This window comes from Anas platyrhynchos, chromosome 25 (assembly GCF_047663525.1).
Source record: "Anas platyrhynchos isolate ZD024472 breed Pekin duck chromosome 25, IASCAAS_PekinDuck_T2T, whole genome shotgun sequence".
NCBI classification, from domain to species: domain Eukaryota; kingdom Metazoa; phylum Chordata; class Aves; order Anseriformes; family Anatidae; genus Anas; species Anas platyrhynchos.
Window position 1 is genome coordinate 4,995,085 of NC_092611.1, and position 14,422 is coordinate 5,009,506.

Genomic DNA, 14,422 nt, shown 5'->3' on the forward strand with positions numbered 1-14,422 from the left:
TCAGGGAGGGCGAAGCAGCCGTCTGTTTGTCTGTCCGCACACGTAGCCGTCCTTCTCCGCAGCTTCTTCCTAATGCCAAAAAAGCCCCAACGTTCCCCTCTGCCCAGGGACCAAGGGAAGAAGGGGTGAGGATGCTGCCAGAGGCACCCGTGGCAATTTGGAGAGGAGCTCGGGAGAGCCGACGTCTCCAGAGCAAGAATTGGGGCGGCTGTTTGAGGGGGGGAGAAATGGGGATGGGTGAAGTGAGAGATCCTGGGGCACGTCTGGGAGGAAAATGGGATGGGAGAGGAGCCGTGGTGCTGGGGTTGGGAATGGCATGGTGCTGCAGAGCAAATACAGCCTCTCCTTCTAGGGTGCACTCATGGAGAGGATTTATGTTCGGCTCTGGACCAGTTGCCACAATCTGGAATGTAGAGCTGAGAATTTCAACTTTCTTCCCTTTTTTTTTTTTTTTTTAATTGAAATTTCCTGTCTGGTGGTTTTAGGGAAAATCTGGAAGGTAAGGCTCTACGTTCACCCGGAGGCTCAGCAGTTTCTAAGTGCATTAAAACCCATCAGATAACACAGCAGGGCCGCCGACCGCCCGCGTCTGCCCGTGGGGCTGGGGATGCTGCAGGAGCGATGCAGAGCAGCCAAGCGAACAAAAGGCAACCCGATGGGGACACGGGGACGCTTATCCAGGCAGAGTTAGAGACACACCAGCTCTGTAATCACTGGCAAAAAGGAGATTAAGAAGGGGCTTCGATGTGGGCTTACACATTTCTGAAGGGAGTTGAGCGGATTGATGCCACGAGGCTCTTTGAGCTCGTGTCAGATTAGAGGAACAAGTGGGCATCAGTTTAAGCCAAGACTCTGCAAAGCAGGACACTAAAGGAATTTGGGTGAATATACATATATTTAAAATATTTTCCCGTGTGCTGATTCGTTAATCTATGTCATTGACTACCCAAGGCAGCAGTCGGAGTAATCAGTGCAAATGACTTCAAAATGAAGCCAAGCTGGTAATTAGGGATAACAAATGTCACGTCAGGAAAGTGGTGGCTTTTCTCGACAGTGGTGAAGCTTTGCAAAGTTGTCCGCACCCCGTGTCCACCTGGGGAGGTACCGGAGATGCTTTGAGGCTCCTGGACAGGTGGCAGAGCTGTGGGGAGCTGGTGGTGTGAAGGATTTTGGTGTGTTACCCAGCTCTGCGTGGCTGCTAGCTCAGAGTTAATGCCCTCTGACCGCCTTTTTGGGTTGGTGTGAGGGTGCTAAGCTACCTTTACTTGGAGGGGAAGCAGAAGTCTGAGAGCAAGCCAAAGAAGAGCTGAGCAAGGCACTGAAACACAAAGGAACAAGGCTCTGAAACCCAAACATTTGGCTTGCCATCAGTATGCTTCAGAGTTAACAGCCTTTGGTGTGAATGAGCGATAAGAAATCTGCAGTGCTTAGCACCAAACCTCTGCAGGCTGTACCATAACACGGAGCAAATGCTGACTTTTTCTGGAGGGCTGGGTTTGCATGTTTGTGAAGTGCACAGCGGGGTCCTGATTTCAGCCCTTATCTCGGGGGCTCACGGCACAATAACAACGCCTGAGAGCTCGGAGCTCCTAACGACTATTTTTACCAAGTTTTTCCTGGTCGTGTTTCAATATATATATATATTTTTGGAAGTTGTTCTGCAAATAAAATCAATGCAGAAAGAAAAAAAAATAATACTAAAACACAACAAGCAGCCAGACCCCTGCAAAGTGTCACCTTCACAGTGACGCAGACCGTGGCGCTGACAAAATCGCCTGTCGGGGTGACGCGCTGGCAGATGGCAACCTCCGCTGGGACGGAGCACACGAGCAAGGAGAAATCCTGCAAAGAAACACCAAAAAAACCCCGACCCACCCAGCAGTGAGGGCAAGGGCTGCGTCTGCTGGGACAGACACTGCAAATTGGGAAGGGTTTGGGTCCCTCACGCCACCTTGCGCCCTCCCCGCCGGTGCTTGCTGCAGCATTTTCCCAGCACAGACTGAGCTAAAAGTAGCCCTCTGACTATTTTTTCTCCCTTTTCTTCCCTTTCGTCCCTTCCACCCCCTGTCTTCCCTGCCTGCGACTCCAGCAGACATCTGTCTAATGAATGTGAAGGCATTTATACTGGCCAAAGTGAAATGTATGAGGCTGATCGCCTTCATCTTATTACCGCTAATGGGAGCCCGCGTAGATAAATCCTCCTGGATCCTGATGGAAACTTACCTTTAAATATCTCGCGTTCGGCGTGAAATATGGTAATGCCAGGGCCGGGGGAAGGGTGAGACACAGACACTGCCTGCTGCAAACCACGGGGCTTAATTTGCTCCTGTGGGGATTTTGGGAGCGTTCCCATTGGGAATCACGGGGGGATTTTAGGATGTGGAGGTGCAGGGCTTGGGTTTTGGGGCTGGGGGCTCAGTGCCTGCTCGTGTGGGCGATCATGGCTTGGGGGCACCTTGATTTGGGGATGCCTCGGTGCTGTGTCATGTCCCTGGTGGGGAAAATACAAATAAATGGCAATAAACCCCCAATTCCCTGGCTGGTTAGATAGCAAGTGGCTATTAAGCACAAGGCAGCACTGAGCACTGTGCATTTTTACACGTGTACCCAGCCTTAGGTGGTAAAACCTCGACCCAGGTGCTCTTTAAATAATCAATAGTTATTTATTAAACATGGAGCAGCTATCCAGTTAAATTGAAATTAAAGGTCTGGCTGGGAGATGAGCCCGGATTTCCAGTATTAGGCTGGTGGCGGTCCCGCACAGCCTGCGCTGGCACCTGAAACCTACTTTTCTCAACCCAAACCCGCACCTCGCCACATGGAAAACCCCTTAAAGACGGGGAGGAAGGCCCCTGTAGGTTTTTAAGGCTCCTGTAGGTTTATAAACCAGTGGCACGGCAGCTCTGAGGCTGTGCAGGGCTGGAGGAGAGCCCTGGGCTGGGGGCTGAGCCCATCCCCGTGGCCTCGGGGGGCTGGGGCACCGCGCAGCTGCCGGGTGCCGGGGGAATAGCAAAGAAAAGCAAAACATTGGCATGTCATTTGAGCGAGCTCCCTGTTTGCTGTGTAAATACCAGCAGTCAATGTTTTTAAAAAGTTTCAGGCTGGCTTCTTTCTCTCCGCTGGCAATTTGTACGTGTAGGAGCCCGATTTGGAGCCCTCTTTGTGCTGCGGGCTCCACCAAACGCGTGATGCCCGGTGATGTGCAGGAGCGGTGGGGCAAAATACCCCAATTGGGGCAGAAAAAGTGTCTGTGGGGTGCTTACAGATGCTCAGGGCGTGTGTGTTGGTACAAAGTTAATGCAGCTCTCAGCATCGCCTTCTTCTGCCTTGTCTTTGCGTAGCTTGGAGATGCGCGGATATTTTCCCCTTTCTCCCCCTGAGGAGGGACGGGATGGCTCTGTCCTGCTGCCAGTTGAACCAGATGGTTTTTTTTTTGGCATCTGGGGGCTTGCAGATGTTCCCCCGAGGATGCAGAGCTTCAGGCTGCGAGCTGCTTGCAGCAACTTGTCAGCACCCACGAGCAGCTCGCTGCGTGTCGGCGCCTTGGCTGCAACTGCTTCAGCATTCCTCTAGGAAAAACAACCAAAAAAGAAATAATAATAAAAAAAAAAAATAGAGGCACCTTAACCGCTACTGTTTATTCCTCTTATTTTCGGTTCATTTTATGCAGTTTCAAACACAGCCGACGCTCGCCCGGGTCCATTAATGGAAAATAAAGGTCAGGGCTGGAGGCACTGAGCGGCGCCTCCCCGTGCGCCGTGCGTGCGCGTGCCGCAAGCTTTTCAATTTTCTCCCCGAGCCAGCGGAGGCGATTTGGGCAGGATTGGCCCCGCTGTGCCTGCCTGGCCGAGTGCGTGTCCCGCAGCACCATGCAGGATGGCCCCCTTGGCCCTGCTCTTTGCAGGCTGGCTGTTTTGCAGCCCCGTCCCCTGGGATGAGGAGTGCAGCTGGATGTAAGAGCCAGTTCCAGCTCGCTGCGGGGATTTCGGATGATGCCGGGCACGCTGCTGCCCCCAAGCCTCGCTTGTCTTCTCTGGATCACTGAAATAGGGCTGCTGATGCTCTCCTTAAGGGAGATTCAGTGATGTAAAGGGCTAAAAGGAACGGAAAACGGTTTGCTGGTGGGTTTGGGGTTGGTGCCCCTGCTTCCCCACCATAGGGCAGGAGCTGTGGCTGGCTGAAACACTGCAGGGGGGCAGCGTGAGCTGTGCTGCCTGGGCATGGGCTATGGGGTGGAGGGTCCTGGGCTCCATCCCCACCATTGCAGTGGGAAGTGAGGGTGGGACCTGGGTGTGCTGCCCTTATTGTGGCCATACCTGGGGTTTGGGTCACTGCTTGGGTGTTTTCTGATGGGACGAGGCGCTCTCATCCTCCAGATCTCCAGGAGCAGGGAGTTGTGCAAGGATGGGCTCCTGTCCCTTCGTCTTTGCTGCTGTTTCACAGAAGCCACCCCACATGCCTGGGGGGGTCTCAGGTCCTTGTGTGGTGCCTGAGGCTCCGACAGCCCCTCAGCAGGGCGCCGAGACCTTGCTGTGTCCCCTGTACCTCTGCAGCCTCACACAGCTCAAAAATTCACTGCCTTTATCCTAAATGTGTGGCCAAAAAGCAGACCCAAAGGCAGGAGAGGCGGCAGACCCGGGTGGGCATCAGCCTCGTACAGCTCCGGGGTTTTCTCCTCCATCCTGCCTGGATCACCTTGTCACAGCCGGTCCTTTATCTTGCCTTTGTCTGCAGCTTTCTCTCCCTCCTGCTTTTAGCCACGGGTGAGGACAGCTCTTCCCTCTCTCATGCACAGTCACCCGTGATGTCTCTATCACAGCGCCCCGTGCCTCGCATCCTTCCCAGCACCACCCCGACCGGAGCCATCCTCCTGCTGTCAGCACAAAAACCACGCTGAGGGCTTCAGCAGCCACCCCTAAAGGCAGACCCGGCTCCATGGGAGCACCTCCAGGACGTCCCCACGGCCACAGCATCGTCCCTGCCACGGGGAGCTGTGCTCCGGGAGCAGCAGAGCCTCCTGCCCGTGCTTCGAAGCGCTGCTGGAGCGGGGCTGGGAGTTTTGCCAGAGTCTTGCCAGAGGGGAAGTTTTTCCCTGGCTCAGTTCACGCCATGAAGGGCTTTTTTTTTTTCCCCCTCCGCTTTATCCCGATACCTTTTTAACAGGATCAGCTAAATAAGCAGCTACACTCTACCAGTCCACAGGCCCCTAGAGGTGAAAAGCCACCGCAGATTAAAGTCTTTTTTTGTGATCTCCAAAGCAGCTGTATTTTACATGCTGACCTTGTTTTGCTGATCCTATTAACGCATCGTGAAACACAGACCCTCATGGCCAGGCGTGTTTGGCTTTGGCACCTGAGAGGGAGTTTTTGCATCCACCTGATGGGCTGGGGGCTTTTTGGGGCTCTTTAACTGGAAATGAAAACCGTGTTTCCTTTTGGGGATGAAAACCTCACCCCCCACGTCTTGAGGATCGCCCTCTGCTCCTGTGGGGTGGCTGATGAGCTGTGCTACCTGAGGGGCCAGGAAGGCAATTTCTTACTTCTGTTAATCCCAGCGTGAGGTGCAGATGCTGTGGGTGAGGCTGGGGGCCGTGCCGTGGGCTTCCCAGGTTTTTTCCCCCAGGTTTTGCAGTGCAGATCTGGCTCCTGAAGCAGCCCTCCGGCACCATCCCGGACCCAGGGGCCTCAGCTACCTGCCAGATCCAGAGCAGCCTGTCCAGGGACCCCTTCTCACGTTAATGAATAGGGACAGTAATTAATGAGCATCATTATTTGCGTTGAGGATTGCGAGCGCTGTCACCGCTGGCTGCTGGCAATTGCAAAGGCTGCTTGTGCTTCGAGCTGGCCGGTGGCAGAGGGCGAGGAGTGACCACGGGGACCGACCAGCCCCAGGGTGCCCCTTTGTGCCCTGCCCAGGTCCCTGTGATGCTCCAGCCAGCTCCTCTTCCTCCTCCTCCTCCTCCTCCTCCTCCTCCTCCCAATCAGCCCAGCTTCCCCAGATGGGTCTCTCTCTTCTGTTCCATCTCATTTGACACTTCATCAGCTGTAGACGGCAGCGAGACATGTCAGCTCCTGAGCTCCATCCCCTACCTGCCAAAAGGCTTGTGCTCCCTGGCAGGAAATGTGATTAGTCTGCTTCGCAGCACAGAACTCTCTCGGGGTTATCCTGGGGGAGGGAATCGCAGCCCCCAGCCCATTTCCTAGCCCCTGGTCCAGCCAGGAGGCGCTGCTTTCCCTGGCCTGATGCTGTGGTGATGCAGAGCTCCGTCCTCCCAAGTCCTCCTGAATACAGGAGGATGCTGAGCCCCCCGAGAGCCTCCTGCTGCCCCTGCTCGTCCCTCTCCACACCCGGTCCCGAGCCTCATGTCCTAATGGCCCTGCTGCCGCCTGGGCTGTGCCGTTGGTGGAGGCACTCAGCTTTTCTCTGCATTTCCTCGGCATTACGCGTGCATACTGATGTCCCATAAACTGTAACGACAGGCATTATGTTTTGAGGCCATTTGAAGGGAGAATATAAAACCTAACGGGTAGAAATACACTGCTCCGGGCAAGACCCTTAGGGCATTGAACACTGCCCTCATGCCAGCGCCGGTCAGAGAGCCGCCGGCTCGCAGCGGTGTCCGGGAGCAAGCTGTGGGGGTGACCCCTTGCCATAGGGCTGGGATGCTGTCCCTGGGCTCCCTTTTCAACCAGATGGGGAAGACGATGTCTCCGGAGCTGCTGGCAGGTGGAGAAGCTAAAGGAGGTGAAGATTTAAGAGCCTCGACTCCTCCTGTCGCATACTGGGGCTGTGACTTGTGATAATGCCCCCAGGCACCGGCTGTAATGCACGTAATAAATTAAAACCCAAAATGTGATTACTTTGTCGCTTGGAAGACAAATGTATGTGCCTAGGGAGTAACAAAGCATGTTTGATTTGTTGTTGTTTTTACTATGTTTACTATTATTATAACTTACTCCAAATTATTCCAGTCTGAAACAGAACGGAGGCTGCAGCTCGCGAACCTCCTCGGAGTGGAGATTGGGGTTGTGGGAAGGAAGTGGGGTTGGGGAAGGGGCCTGAAGGAGGCAAATCCTGTAAAGCAGGGGACCAGGAGCCTCTTGTTTGTCTGAGCACCAGTGGGGGACTGGCAGGGTCTGGGTGCTGGGGATCTGAACGGACCCAGGCCCTGCTGGGGGCAGAGGCATGATGAGAGCGGGCGCTCCGTGGTTGGAGCTGATCAGCTGGAGGTGCTGCCACTTTTTTGGGGCAGAAAGCTGAGGTTGAGCCTTTCTGGGTGCTTGCTTGCCCTGGGTAACTTTTGGCTCAGAGGTGAGTCCTTGCCTTCGGGTCTGTCTCGCTTTTCCATCCCTGCCACCGAGCTGGGAGCTGGGGCCCCTCGAGGTGCCCAGGGGCAGCAGGAGCAGGATCTGCTCTTACTTGCTCCCCGGTCGGAGCAGAAATCTCCTACGAAAGCTCCATCTCCCGTCATTCCTGACCGGGGAAAAGAGAAATGGAGCTTTTAATACCCATCTCTGCAGGAGTCTCTAATGCTAAAGAGCTTAGAGGGAGCACTCATGACTTTGAGAAGAGTAAAAGCCTCCCTCGTCCCCTAAGCGGTGTCCGGCTCAGTGAGCCAATGCGCTCTGATAACGTGGCAGATGGGTATTTCTAGCATTTGTTTTGATGATGAAAGTGTACATTGTGCTCAAAGATGCCCCCAGGACACATTGTTCTCTGGATAAAGCGATGAAAATTAAAACTAAGTTTCCTAGGTCAAAAGGACGCTCGTTAAACCGTTCAGGCCTAAGAGCGAAAAAAAGGGAGAAAAAAAAAAAAGAAAAAAAGAAAAAAAAGAAACAAAACCACCAAACCCCAGTCCTTTCCTTAAAGGAAAGTGTCTCTGGGGGAGCGGGGCGGGCATGCGTGGTGTGGTGTTGGAGAAAGCTGCTGTGGGATGGGGGCTGTGGTGTGTTGGGTACCGTGCGTGTGGCTGTGCCCAGCTGGGGAGAGGTTTTGGGGCTGGGAAGGCTCTGGGGTGGCTTTTGTCATGGGGTGGCAGCCAGCCAGCCAGGAAAATGCAAAGTCACGGGATTTAACGCAGGGAGAAGGCAGCACGGCTCGGTTCGCTGCCTCCACAGGCACCGGCCAGGGGCCTCTGGTTTGGGGATGTGCCAGGTGGTGGAGCTCATGGCTAAAAAAAAAAGAGCAACCGGAGGAAACTGTGGGGTTTGTGGGGGTTGTGTCCGGGTGGGACAGCTTGCAGGCTGCTGGAGATGCCAAATGCCAGGAGTGGCCGTGCACACGCAGGGCTTTTGCTGGGCTTTTGTCTCGTGCTCTGCGGCTCCCTCGCTGTCTGAGGGCAAACCGGGAGCCCCTAGAGATCCGAGCTTCCCTTTGTGAGCGGCCAAACCCCCGATGTGCAGCTGGAAACGCTCGGAGCAAGGGGAAGAGAGGAGCAGCGTGGGGCCTGTGCAAACTGCAGCAAGAGCGAGGCAGCTGTTCAGGTGGCTCACGGAGGGAAAAGTGGCCCTGGCTTCCTTTGTAACACAAGTATCGAGACAGCATCAGTGAATTATTTCCCCTCTCCGTGCCCCAGTTTCCCCAGTTTGCTCTTTTGGGGGGTGTGGGCACCCCAGGAAGGCGATGCCCTGCTAGGAGGGCGCTCCAGGGCTCTGCGCCCGTCAGCTCTCGCCTTCAGGCTCCACCAAAACTGAGAATATCCAAAAGGCAGCCGGGCCACCCATCGAATAATCAGCTCTCATTACGCACAACATTTAAGAGATCAAATAGGGAGAAAAGCTCTGCTTTGGAAGCAAGCAAATACGTCCTTCCCCCCCCTCCAGGAAATAACCCCAAACCGGCAATCCTGGTGCTGACTTTTTCTGTGCGTCTATTTTTACGCCATACAAACTGTGCTGTCTCTTTTCCGACCGCTTTCCCCCTTATTTGTTATTTGATTTGCCCTCCGGAGATCGGCAAAGAGCATCAAACGTCGTTTTAGCTCTACCCTCCAGATCAAGGGAGAAGATTAACGGAGGGGAGCGTGCCTGGTGCGGGTTGGTGTGCGCGTGCCCGGGTGCAGCTCCCTGCTCCCCAAATGCTTTTTGTTTGCAATCACATCCAGACTCTGCCCCCCTAAAAACCCATCAGAAATATTAAATCCCCTCGGCGGCAAGAAATGCCCCGGGGCCGCAGGGTTTTTTGTCCTTTCCTCCATCCTCCACCAAGCCCATTTGTTTTCTGTCATTAAACGCTTTCCTTTTGATCTGGAAATTAATTTCCAGAGAAACCCAGGAATCCAGATGCAGGCGTGGGCTCGGGGGGCACCTCGTGGTGCCACTGGGCTGCTGCTGGAGCTGGTTTGCTCTAGCAACAGGCGTTTGTGGCATTAAGCTGCTCTTTGGGATCATATATATATATATTCATATCTATATGCATTTATAGGATGTTTTTTCCCCATTCTGTGCAAGCTTTTTCTTCTTGGGGGTGGCAGGGCTTCTGTTGAGGAGCTGCACACCTTTCTCAGAGCAATGTTTTCAGTGCACAGAGCTTGCAAGCACCCACTTTTTTCCTTTTTTTCCCCAAAGAGCCAGCGGGGAAGGGAGCCTCTCTGTAATCCCAACTTTCCGTTTTGCTTTGAAGTAAGCCTCTATTCAGCGTGGCTGAGCACAAAAGCTCAGAAATGCAGATCCCGAGGGCTTAAAAACTAGGAGGCAAAAGGCATTAAAAAAAAAAGTGTCTTTTTTTAAATCCCTGCACATTTTGGAGACTTCAGTGCATGGATCTCCATCCCCGCTGGCCGTGCCTCAGTTTCCCCTGCCTGTTGGTGCCCGTGCTGGCCGGGGAGCGCAGCCCTGGGTGATGCCAGCAGGCATGGGGATGGGTGATGCTCTGAATCTGAGCCCTAAAAGGTGCTTTAAAAATCCTTTCCACTTCACTTTAAAGTGGATTTATTTGTAATTCACTTTTCATGTATGTACTGTTAAGGATTTGGGCTCTCAGAGGTGGATTTTTTTTTTTTTGGACATATTACTTTTTTCTTTTTTTAAAGGGAACGCATGAGGGAAAAAGCACTTAGGTTCACCTTTAAGGATTTATTATGGTTTCTCTAGAGCAGGTATTTACTGGGGGTATTTCTCCGAGGAAATGACTGCAGATTATAAAAAATAAAATAAAATAATAAAAAAAAACACCTCTCTCCTGAAGCCAGTAACCTTGTGGAGTGATGGATTGTCTTGCTGAAAGTGGAGTTGGGGAGAAATGGAGAAGGAGAGGAAGAAATGTAGATACCATAGTATACTCCAGGGGGTCGGGAAAGGGATATGAATTATTAAGTAAAATTAATAATTGAAATAATTAACAGCTGCAAGAGATTTTTGTCCATTCTCCACATAATAGGGTAGTAATGTTTAGTATCAAGCTGTAGTAACCACCAGTAATTTGATGTTAATTAATTCGTTGGCTCAGCATTCCAAGCACTTATGGGTGTTTTCTTTCCTTATAAATATATTAATAAGTTCAAGTAATTCTACAAAGTAATTTCAAATATATATATAAATATATATATAAAAGCAAGAAGTCCTAGCAAATGGCAAGTCATTTATTTCTGATCAGTAATTAAAATGGCTTTTTCCCCCATGAACGTACATCAGAGGAAAATAGCTTTGTTCGTGGAACTTCTAATTTTTATTTTTCCTCCTCTGATGCTAATCGATGGCATTTGCTCTTTGGGGGTCAGAGCGCTGTGCGCTCGTGTTGCCAACGTGGCAATTTCCATCGTGGGCCTTTGGGGTTTGTTGCTGGGTCTCCTGAAGATTGGGGTTTTTCCCTTCCCCAACCCCGTAGCTCCGAGCCCCTCGACCAATTTGAGAGTTTTTTGGGTGAAAACTTCTAAAAGGGAGGGTGGCTCATGGGGTGCTGGGTGGCCAGGAGGTGGCTGTGGTTTGGAGGAGCCAAACCCCTCCAAAAGCCCCCTGTGCTCGATCCATCTACCCCCAATGCACAGGCAGATAAATGGGGTGCAGCAGGTCTTGTTCCCAAAAAAATAATAAATATCCTAGGTTGCAGATGGATGTGAGGATGTCCATGGGATTTTTAAGCATGCACGTGGCAGGGAGGGCTCTGCTGAGCTTCAGCTCCCTCCTTGGCAGGAGGGGAGGGGACCCGTGCCCATCCTAGTAGCAGACGGAGGGGACAGGAGACTTATTTCTGGCCTGGCTGGTGGGAGGGGAGGCTGGCAGGCGTTACGGACACCCAGGTTGGCTTTATTTAGGGCAGCAGGCACACGTTAGGGTCCCAAACCTGAGGGATGGAGAAGAGGCAGCGGCAGGCTCTATTTTCCCTGCTGCAAACGCTGCAGGACCCTGAGGTGCCCGGCGGCAGGGACCGATTCTGCTCCTACACCGGGGAGTCGGGGAGCACTGCAAGTCTGAAGTTAAGCTAACGGGGCTCAGCTTCAGCAGCAGACTTCTGCAGCCTTCTCCCACTCAGGGACTTGCCCTATATTTAATTTTTTTCCTGACTGCTTTAGTGACTCTGTAAACGCCGCGGAGTTTTTGTGTATTTTTTTTTTCCTTCCTGCTAGATGAAGTGGGTTTAGTTTTTATTGAATCAGTTTCCTCCGAGGATAGAGGTTGCGAGTGGATAAAACCTCTTTCAATCCCATAAAAATGCCGTCAGGGGATTCACTTAAATTTATTTAATCCTGTGCACTTTATCGCGGTCACTTCATCATGGCAGGTAAGTGGATGCTAATGGATCCCTTCTCTTTATGGCCTGCAGCCTCCTGGAATTAGATCCCCCAGCTGCAAATCTCTCGTTTGTGGTTGGCATTTTATCTTCTGTCTTTTATTTGATTAGCAGGAGGAAGCGAGAGGCAGGGAGCCCGTTTCAGGGTATTAAGGCCAGGAGAACTCGGTGCTCTAATCTACTCTGACCTTCTGGGGAGCACCAGCCAAATTTCCACCTGGAGGAGATGCTCCGTGGATGGCAGGACACGAAGCTCTCCCTCCCTCACCTCCCAGCCCGGAGATTTGGGGTCTCTGGATGTGGGGCTGCGTTGCCATGTTGGGCTCTTGCTCTTTTCAGCTTCGGGGATGAGTCAGAGCTGCTGTGAACGTGCCCCTTTCGAAGGCCTGACTCACTCTGCTCCACATCTGACAGGCCCTTTCCATTGAAACGCTGAACTTCGCTGTAACTCAACCATTTTCCTTCATAGAGTCGGAGTGTTTGGATGCTTTCAGGTGAAGGTTGTTGCACGCCTGCTCCATTAATGCTTTTAAAACCGGGTGATTTTTTTTCCTTCGGTGGCACAATTCTGCTTTTTTTTGGCGACCTGCTTTAGTATTCTGTTTCGGCTGCTAAATCTGAAGCGCTCGCCCTGCCCAACCTCTGACTTCAGCCTGTGTTGGTCGGTGCTGGGGGATGCAAGCACGTGGTCCAGATCCCATTTGAGCTGGAAAACCTACAGACAGAGAGGGGCAGCAGCCTGCGCTACTCCTCCTGGTGCTCTCGAGTCCTTTCCCATCAGAAGAATGCATTTTTCCAGGTTTAGCACCGTGTTGGTGATGGTGTGGAGGTTGGATGGAGATTCAGAGCACCTGGGCGAAGCTGATGGCACCGTGCGTTGGGGCATCCCCATCTCGTCCCCGGGGACAGCAGGAGGGACTTCTGCCCTTTGCACATCAGCCCTGGAGCACCAAAAAGCAGATTCTGGCTGCAGCTGGGTGGGTTGCAAGGTCCTGTCTCTATCAAAGAGCGGAGATTTGGAGAAAAATCAGGCTTGCGGTTTTTCTAGTGGCTGGCACAAGAGGGAGGCTGCTTCTAGGGAGGAGTTTGGGAGAGCTTGGGCTTATCTGGCATCTGTATCCTGCACCGGGGAGGGCTTGGGACTCGGCATTTCACACCTTGGGTCCTTCTGCTGAGGCATAGGCACCCGTCAGATCATAGATGGGCTGAAACTGCTTTGGTTGTGCTTCCCCACGGCAAATGGTTCCCGACCCCCTCCCAAACGGAACGGTTTCCTTCCACCAAATCGTCCTTTGGCAGCAACAGGCACCAGAATCAGTCCTGACTCCTGAATACTCTACAAAGGTAAAAAAAAAAAAAAATAGGAAAAAAGCAAAGACAGGTTTAGGGGAAAATTAATTTAGCAAGGCGCTGGTATTGGTGGGGTGGGAGAAGCGGTGTGCACCGATGCCCAAAGGGATTTACTGCCTTGGGGCCAGGGTGCCCCACACTCTCCTCCCGGCCTCACCCCAGGCAGGGGGAGCTGGTGTCAGAATTAATGAGGAAACACAATAATTGCTGCAGTGCAAAGCCATCGGCCTCCAAAACAGACACTGAACTTGAGTTATTGAGGAGCCCCATGGCTGCTCAGGGAGAGAGAGAGGGGAAGGGAGGGTGTTGGTGTTTGGGGGGGTCCAATTATTTCTGAACTGCAGACAGCCTTATTAACTTGGGCAGAAAATTAATTGGTGTAATTAGAAAAGCTCATTGGGTTTTGGTGGGGAGTTTCTGGGGGAGGTGATGGTGGTGGTGGGGAGAGCAGGGGAGTGACAACAGCCACGGGAGGGAGGGGATGGAGAGAAACTGGAGCGGTGGGGAGCTGGGTGGGTTGGTGGAGAGAAGTACACCCAGGAGGAGATGGGAGAGAGGCAGGGGGAATTTTTAGTTATTCTGCTCTAAGTTTGGCCTTTTTTAAAAAAAGAAAAAGGAATATTCCTATATATACATGCAAACACATATCTATATCTATATAGCATAACGCGGAGGAGATGCATTGGAAGGTTTCTGTGGGTGGGTGCATTCATTTCTGATACGCCAGGCCGTCAGCGAGGGGTTTCTCTGTACGTGCTGGGTGGGTGGGTTTTATCTTTGTGGATTTACAAACTCCTTAAAACGTCTGTTCCGTCCTGATCCCACTGCCTGCTGCTGGCTGGGGAGAGGAGATGCCCGTCGGTGGGCTGGGAGAGACATGAACAGCAGGGATGGAGAAAGGGAAACGGGATCAGGGCTCCTCCTCAGGAGAGAAAAAATCATCCCTGCAGTCCAGGAGTGCTGCACCGGGAGCAGGCATCAGTTTGGGTAGCTGAGCCACTGACATGTGTCCTTTGGAGGGGCAGCTTTGGGTCCTGCGCTTTGAGCACAGGCACCAGCCCCCCAACTTGCCCAAAGGGCTGGCAGAGAGGGTGATGAAGCCACCTGCAGACAGCCCTTGGTCAGAGGGACAGTCCTTGCCTGGGGACCCAGCCACACGGGAGGGGACACGGTGATGGTGTGAGCTGCTGGTCCGTGCTGGGCTGATCCTTGGCCTTCTGGCTTCAAGAGTAGTAAGGCCAGAGATGGGCAGAGACCAAAATCAGGGCACTTTCCCCAAACCATCCTGGGCATTCGAAGCCAGCAGCTGACCTATGGTGAGAAGAGCTCCAAAAACTGAAAT

At 52.7% G+C, this 14,422-nt stretch overlaps 1 protein-coding gene across 6 annotated transcripts in view; it reads left to right on the forward strand.

Annotated features, from left to right (window-relative positions):
- The window catches only part of LOC110353623 (protein CEPU-1), a 327,673-nt gene that overhangs the window by 130,458 nt on the left and 182,793 nt on the right, over positions 1-14,422 (forward strand). The gene's annotated exons all lie outside the window — the stretch shown is intronic.